Here is a 9,632-nt window from a genome sequence, read left to right on the forward strand (position 1 = left end):
ACATGAATGAGCTCATCATGCTACACTTTTTCAGGTATTCAGAAGTATTCGGGACATAACTCTTTTAATCTTATAAATTTTCATGTTAGAAGTTTTGTCCATTGAATTATTGAAATATTGATGGATACTCAGGTAGTACACACAAGGTGTACAAAACTGTAAACCGTCAACTCAGAATCAGGGGTACCCATTAGGGCACTTAATCAGTGAGCACACTCTCGAGCCACATATCATAATGCTCAGTTGAGCCATATAACAGGACTCTTATTCGGGCTAAACAGGAAACTCATAATAGTTTTAATCAGGGAGCTCATAGAGCTTAACAGATAACTTTGAAGAGTTAATATTAAGGAGCACCAGATAAGGTAACAGGGAGTTCAAGTGAGCCATGTCAGGAAGCTCATAAAATCCAAAATCAGGACGCTTATGTAGAGTTGCATTTGTGTCCGCATTATATACTAGATCACAACCAATCGAATTATGTAACAGGACGCTCACAAAGAGCTGCAATAGTGCACAACACATGCAGAATCATTACTGATCAGGATGCTTATAGGAACTATATAAGAGGATGCTCGAGAGGGCTATAACAGGATTGCTTGTCCGAGCTATATTTTGTCTGCAACATATGCAAGACCACATGTAATATGGGAAATCACATAAATCCATCGAATTTCATTATTCGAACGGAACTTAATATTTTACGGATATGATTGAACATAAGATTATTTCATTTATTTTTAACATTCATATAATTCATACAATCACATAACATTCAATACAAGCATATAAATAAGAACAATTCGGTTACACGAACTTACTTCGACACTTGATTGTATATAAAAATCTACTAATTCGAAATTTTTTCTTTCCCTTGATCTATCTTCGAATTTGAGTTTTCCGAATATATATAAATGAATTTAATCATCAATTTATCACATTTTATATTCAATTGGATTCCATTTACATCCTAGGCAAAATTACCATTTTGCTCCTATACTTTTCATAAATGACAATTTCGTCCCTGGGCTTGAAAAATGAAATTCATACAATTTAATCTTTATTCCAAGCCTAACCAAAATTTTCATATAATATTTACAACACATGTATTTCACGAAATTTAGAATTTTTCTATAACTTTTACATCTTTACAATTTAATCCCTAAATCATAATTTCATCAAAATTGACTTTGTAAAAGTTGTTTATCTATCAACAACCTTTCATTTTCTACCATAATTTCAAAATTTCTACATATTCATCCATGAAAAAAATTTGATACTTTGATAAATTTTCAAATTAATCCCCAAAATAGATAGATTAAGCTATTCTGATTTCAAAAATATAAAAATTACTAAAAACGGGACAAGAATACTTACCTAATTAAGTCAAGAAAGCTTGTTTTCTCTTTCTTAGGGTTTCCATGTATATTTTGGGGATGAAGATGATATAAAATGATAATATTTCTAATTAATTATTTAAAATCTATTAATTTTTCCACTTTCCAATTAAGTCTTTACCTTTTTCTAATTTTTCATGGATGATTAATCAAAAATATATACTAACTTTTCTTTAATGGTCTAATTACCATATAAGGAACTCAAGTTTTGAATTCTATAGCTATTTGATACTTATAGCTACTAGAACTTAACTTTTGCATTTTATGCAATTTGGTCCTTTCCATAGTTAAACACATAATCGGTAAAATTTTCTTATCAGAATTTTCATATAACATTCCTATCATAATACAGACCATGCAATAATATTAAAATAAATTTTCTTTCTGGCTCAGATTTGTGGTTCCAAAACCACTATTCCGATTTCACTGAATACATATCAGAACTAGATGGTAGTGGCTTGAGCATGAAGAGTAACGTTACTTCATATTACAAACGGAGTGCACTCAAACTGATAACTTTGGATAACCATTACCTACACAACAATTTTCATTCATTACACACTCACACACTTTTCATCCATGAGTAATATTTACCTTACAGAAAATATAAATAAATAAAGTTACAACACATGATAGTAAGAAGGAACTCACTAGAAACTCTAACACAAGTCTATAAAGTAGGTCCCTTGCCCTTATTACTTGGACCTTCGTTATCTTCTTGAGCTAAAATAAAGATAATTTAACATATCAAATCACCATTCTATCAAATCTGATCATGCATGCGAGAATCAACAACACTCATACAGAATCAAGAAGTTTCCTTCCTTACACACCATTCTAGCACTTATACATGCAAAATAAAGAACACGTAAATGACTTAAAGAATAACCTAAGTTTCATTAGTAATTACCAGTAAGTTGGCACTAACATGTAAGTTAGTTGAATACTACAAACCTTACTTTAAAGGGGGTTTTTTTGAACTTAAGTTTTCAAAGAGTTTTTTGGAGAAAGCTTGGAAATAAGAAGAAATAGTAAAAATGTTCAGAAAGACCACCGCTTGACTTTATATACTTAAGCTCGGAGACAATGATTAGTGGAAAAATCAGATAAATCCACTAACTCTCTTGATTATCGTGATTAAGTGCTCTTAATTTAATTTGAGTCTTATCATTTATAGTAGTCTTGTTTTATTCTAACCAAGTCTCGATTTAACTAGCCAAATTATCATACTTAAATAATAAACAAATCTAACAACTACAAACTTATTGAGTTCTCCAAAACATCTGAGTTGGACGAATACTAAACAGAATAGTCTGCTAAACTGCAAAACTCGCCAAGATAAATAATTTTCCAAATGGTGCATACACATAGATTCCTATACTTATTCAAAACACACACATTACTTACTCACATATATCCTTATTTTACCAAAACACACAAAAAAATAACCAGGTATAGAGACTTCGCCCGGCGGGATATTACATAGGGTCTCAAACACTCTTTCCTAGTGTGGAACAACCTATATTTTAAGGTTAAAGCGCATTCCATTTTCAAACCTCACACATTTATCTTGCTCTGTGGTGACCATACCTTAAGCATAGCGACTGAGTCTCAGAAATTCAACCTCATATTTTGCCACAGTCCTTTCTCCATGTTTCAACTCGATAAACTCGATTCTGTGGGCTTCCACGTACCTAATGCCTACAAACTTCTTCTGAAAGGCCTCTTGAAAATATTTTCAGATTAACCATTTAGCCTGTGTACCTTACACAACAGGTTGCCACCAACAATAGGCCTCTTCCTTTAGTAAGGACACAATACCCTTTAATTTTTATTTTAGAGTACAATCAAATTCCTCTAGAATCTTTTCCGCCACCGTAGGGGTTGTTCCAACAACATCCTTGAATATTTTAGCTTCATTAGATCAAAGCCTTTTCGTAACAGATCCATGACTCCCAGATCCAGTTTGGGCTCCAGCAACCTTCTATAGAACCATCATCATCGCTTGCAACACTGCATCATCTCTATTCTCATAACTTCCGCCACCATTGGCAGTTGAATTCTCTACATAATCTACTTCAAAAAGTGGGTTTTCACCCTAAATGGTGGGTAGTTCAATAGGAGCGACCCTACGCGGCCTACCTCTACCATGTCTACCTTCAGTGTTCATAATGATCTCATGAAATTTATAGTATAAAGTATATTTACAATTTTCACATAAAAGTTTAGGCATTAGTTATTTTTCCTGAGTGCTTATAGTTTAAAGTTTACAACTTATCTAAAGTTTCAAAAGTAACAATAACTAAATTAGGACTGACATCGGAGTCTCAAATTTTATTTTTTTGAAGAAAATTATTTTTCATAAGTTTGTGGTATGAGTTCCCCCCCAAATACCCATTTTCTAAATACATGCATATGACTCATTTAAAAATTTCACAGTCTGAATTTTGAAAACCTGGGCTCTGATACCACCAAATGTAACCTCCCTAACTCAGTCCAGAAGTTATAACCGAATTCTGAAGATTACATTGCCACCGAAATGACCTAGCAAAATTATCAGAATTTATAAAATAGTAATTTAAAAACATTTACTTATTTTTGAAGAAAAAAAAAGTATGTTATCTTATTTTCACTAAAAGATATAATTTTCCAAAAAACGATGGGTTTTAAAGTTTATTAGCAAAAGTTGATTTTCAATTTGTGTTCTTTTCAAAATCTCATTTATGTGCTATCGCAGCGGAAAAGTTATATTCAAAATAGTTTTGATGAAGAAAAACCACAATTTTATGCATAATTAATTCAAAATTCATGTTTCAATGTCTTAAAATCAAATTAAATGTCATGCATGCAAAATGAACCCAAAATCTAAGTCCCATGCCACAATTCAAATAAAGCATTATAATGCCAAAATAACAAAAATTATATAAATACATCTAAAATACTTTTAGCTAAAATAACCGAGTCGAGCCCTCCGTATATCGAGTCTGTGTCCTAACCTTGTTGGGTTATTTGTAAAGATGAAAATTAAGTGGGAGTGAGCTTAATAAGCTTAGTGTGAGTCCTATCATAAGAAAATCGGTGCAAAACAATAGACAAGACATACGAAAAAATAACTCATAGAATAATCACAATCGAATAGAAAATTAGAGTTTCGATTTTTCAGATCTACTTATCAATATAATATATTAGAATTCACAGTTTTTCATGTAAATGCTTTATGAATGGCAAATGCAATTTCAATTTATCAGAAAAGATCTTACCTAACTCTACTATACACCATAGTAAGAGTTCCCTAGAACTCATCCATCCCTGCACATCACATTGTGGATAAACCATCAGTAATTTGCAGATAAACTACCAATAAAAATTATGGATAAACTGCTAGTATTTTCAGATAAAAAGTTTCCAGATAAACTGCCAGTATTTGTTGATTATTAAACTGTCAGTACTTTCTCCGTTCATATCGTCTCACCCCAAGAAATGTAATATGTCATGCTTGCAACAGAACAATGCAAAAACAATAGACATAATTAACATGTATTCGTTTCAATAGTAACTATAGGCATACTGAACATGTAATCAGTAATACAGTGACAAAAATAACAGTAATAGTTTATCAAAAATACAATGGTAGTAGGCATGTATCATTCACAGATAATGCATAAAATAATAATAATTCAGTCAATCAGATCGTATATTCCAAAGTATACATATTATTAGGGACTCAATTGTGTGAAATAAAACTCTAAAAATAATTCGAAGACTGTATAGGGACTAAATAGAATAATTTACAAATTTTTAGAGAAAACTGTAAAATAGGGGTTACACGAGTGTGAAATGGGTATACGGTTGTGTGGCCAGGCCATGTAACAACTTGATGTCGTGTGGAAAATGATAAATTACCCTACAGTAGAGATACGACCGTGTGGCAAGTCGTGTAACAGGTTGGGGTCGTGTGGTTCATGAAGTCCCTAAAATCTATAGGTGCACATTACTGTAGGGTGGCCATGTGGTTGGAACGACGGATATGTGCAAGTGTACACAATTGCAACAAGTAATAAAGTGACAAGTAAATGTCGAGTTATTGTATCCACAAGGACTGTGAAAAGAATTATTTATGAATGCTATTTAAAACACTTTGGTGAAGAAAAATATTTTGTTTGAAAAGGCTGATTAAATACTAAGATTTTAAACTAAGTAAACTAAATAAATAAATCTCAAATGCACGATTTCAAAATACGATTTTAATCAAGATGACATAATTTTGTTAGATTAATTACATTTCTTAATTTAGAATTATTAAACTCATGTTTATATTGTTACAAATAGATTCACTGCAACTCGGTAATTTGCTAACTTATGAACATACTCACCTACCAAAATCTATTCATCTCTTGACTATATCCCTATGTCAATTCAACCGGTTAAACAAATCTTAATAGGCAAATATGTTATTGCACATACATACTTATTAAATCGAAATAATCTCTTATGCATATCCCTATTTAATTAAAACGATTAATTAAATCTAATAAGCACATAAAAGACTACGTGAGGTAACAAGGTATCCCTACCTTGAAACAGTTTAATCACAATAATCTTGCAAGTTATACAAGGCAAATGTATCGTCAGATACCGTTGCTAATTTAACCCTCAACTACCTTAGATGATTAAATATGCACTGATTAAGTACTGTGTCTATTAATTACAATTTCAATCCGTTTAAATAATTAATTCATTAGCTACCTCACAATTGTAATGCAAGAATAACTTAGTCATGATTTTACTTGATCAAGCATCTTACCAAGGCCTATAACAACATAAACACAATTTTAACGAATTTAGCAAACGAAATGCAATCAACCTAACACGAATTAAATTCAAGCTAAATTGATTAAATTAACCATTCCAACAACATAAATATCCATAGATATGTTCATCATAACAACAACAAAAATTAAAGAGGTAGGGAACAAGAACCAAATTCGTTTTTTTTCCGTGGCTTGACTAGTTTGCTCTGTTCTTCCTTCTCCTTTGTCCTAGTCAACCAAGGCTACTATGAATAATTAATTGCTGCTCCAAATGGCTGATGAATGCCCCTTTTTGAAGAGGAGAAATCAACAAGAGAGCAAGGGAATTTGGAATGGAAAAGAAGAGAGAAAGTAGAGAGAAGAGAGAAAAGATGTGAATGTTTGAGATGTGTTGAAATGAGCAGCTAAGAGGGTTTTTATAGGGTGAGAGGGCTGCTAAAAATAGCCAAAATCAGCAGCCAAAGATCCCCCCATGGCCGGCCACACATGTCTAGAAAGGCACTAAAAGAGGAAGGGTTTGTTTGCAGTTTGACAAAGTCTTCAAGGGCCTTTTTGCAAGCCGATTAATCAGCCAAGTAAGCTGATTGGGTTAGCATGCTGGACGGTTTTGGGCTGCCCATAGCTTGGTTGGTTCGGTTCTCTCGGTTCAGCTCAACTGGGTCACATTTCATAATTAATTAATAATAATTTATTTAACCCAAATTAAATTGTATTAAAATTAAAATTAATTATATTATAAATTAATACACATAAATTGGACCATCTTTAGCTGGAAAATTCATTCGTCTCGATGCTTCAAAAATCGCTTCTCGATTTTGTGCTTCTAGTAGTGTCTGCCGAGCCAATTTTCACAATTTGTGCAAATCTGTCGAAAATGACCAAAATTAATCAAAATTTATTATAAAACTAATTAAAATTAATTATTTTAATAATTTAAGTACAAAATAATTATTTTATAATATTTCTATATTTTTCGATAATAATTTTACTGAAACTGCATGAATTTGAGTTAAAAATGCATGAAAAAGTGTGTATATTTTTGTGTTTCCACACTCCCAAATTTAATTCATTGCTCGTCCCGAGTAATGCACAAATTGGAAAGAAGTTCTCGGAAACACCTTTGAAAAACTCATTCAGAACAAAATTATGAATTAGGTACACTTATGCTCAAGAACAAGAATTTTTATATTTTATGTTACTTATGTATACATATCATTGAAATTAATATCAATAACTACTATGATAGCAAAAATAGACTAAATGCTTTCTTAATTAAAACATGTAAATCCCTACCAATTTGATTTTATTCCCTTATTCAAGATTAAACTGCAATCATTAAGTTTAACTTATGCCTTAATATGTTGAATATAGCAATTTCTCTCCACTAATGTAGGTAGCATAGAAACTTGAATCAATAGGTTTTTACAAAGGTTGTAACGTGGCTCGGCTAGGGGTAGGTAAAAGATAGATAAATTTAGGCTAAAAACCCTAGACTCAGCTTCAATCGGACCTTCGGAACGTTTACCTTAAATACAGCAAATTACTTTGCTTTCACATGCTCTTTTGTACATCTATTTTCTTTCAAGTATGTATGCTCTTTTTTTTTTTAGCATTTGATACTTCTTTTCAACTCCCCCAAACTTATTTTCAAAGAATATTCTGCATAATACTGAGTCTAGTGTTTGGGACAATTTAAAGATAATTAAGAGAAACGTGATGGCTAAATATTGCAAAGGTTCAAAAAAAATTAGGCAATATAGTCTCAAAGTTGGGTTTCAGAAGGTAAAATTTCATCAAGGTCAGTTGAAAGGCTCAAACGGTCCAAACAAAAGTTTCCTAAATTATTTTCAACATTCCATGCTTCTTAAGATTTCGCCTCAAGAAACTACTAAGTCAATTCTAGAGACTTAAACTTTCAGGCATACCTAACTTTCCTAAGGAACTAAAAGTTTTATGGTATGATTTGCATGCTTTATTAAAAATACATTTATGTCATTATTAAGCTAACATAACAATTTATTGAAATAATCGAACTTTATTTATACTGAAGTTTAGCATACTTAACAAAATTTCAAATTTATTAAATAAAATATATCCTAATCATAATTTAAAGAAAAAAACTATTCTGAGTGGAAACAATTTCAATTTTTCGGTCCCCCTACTTAAAATGAACAATGTCCTCATTGTGAAAAATGAATAGATACTATATACCAGGTAGGATTCTAGAAAAGAGGAGGTGAGTCAATTTGACTGCTTAAGTACCAAGTTCTCTCTAAATCTAATCCTAGACATGTATATATCTATTGCCACACTTTATACTTTGCGACTTGCTTATTAATGATTCCCACCTCTTGTTTTATTATGCGAAAAAAATTCCTAATTAAACTTAATCCTAAGATAACTTAAAAATAAAAATAAAATAAAGTCAAGCTCCCCTCTTTTTATTTATTTGCAGATTCTTCCGGATTCGACTCGTCTTTTGCTCCATCATCTTTGTTTTTGCATGAATAGCTTTGCTCCCTCTTCGATAGTGGACTCCATGGTTCAAATATGAAATCTGGAAACTCAGGCACAAAAATAAACGGGTCATTATATATTTTTGTAAAAGCGCTTCTCATGGAGTCATCCTTAATTTTTGAATATCTCCAATAAGCTTGCTGCTGCCACTGCATATGTTGCATTAAGTCCATCAATTTTGACAGCTCATCTCGAAGATCTAGATGAGGCGATTGGGTTCTGAACGTTGAAGTTGCGACATCAAGTTCAGCTTCTGGTTCCATTGGTTCTGCCTTATCAGGGATTTCAGCTGATAGCATTGGTTCGATCTCTGTGGGATCTTTTTCTTTTTTTCGGGGTCCTTACTTTTTTCAACTCGTTGCTGTAGAACAAAGTCTCCAGCTATTCAATAGAGGTCCCAATCTGTGATTGTGCCCTAGCTATAACTTGTCTTCTTTACGTTTGCAAGAATTTTAGTTTTCAAGCACAAAATTGTTATCGTAAAAGGGAAGTAAGTTGGGCCAAAACGTCTAGTAGCAAAATTCCGCATCTCTCTCGAAATGATTTTTCCCGCATCAATGGTCTTTTCAGTTAAAATCGAGTATAATAAGATCATTCTTTCTAATGAAATCGTAGTTCCATGTGAACTAGGCATAAGGCTGGATCGGATGAAATAGAACTATACCTTCACAAATGGTGTCAAATATTCTCTTCAACAAGTGTGAATTCCTTGTTTTGACACAGTCCATTTGGAATTTGGAACTGTAAGTTCCTTAATAATTTCTTGAAAATTTTCAGGCTCAATATCACTCATCAAGTAAGAATATTCGTCTTTTTCAAAATCAAGGAATTCAAAGATTTCTTAATAGCATTTAAGTTTATTGGTACCTTAGTTCCACGGACAGATACTTTTGTCAAATCACTTGAT

This window comes from Gossypium arboreum, chromosome 7, assembly GCF_025698485.1.
Source record: "Gossypium arboreum isolate Shixiya-1 chromosome 7, ASM2569848v2, whole genome shotgun sequence".
Classification (NCBI taxonomy): Eukaryota; Viridiplantae; Streptophyta; class Magnoliopsida; order Malvales; family Malvaceae; genus Gossypium; species Gossypium arboreum.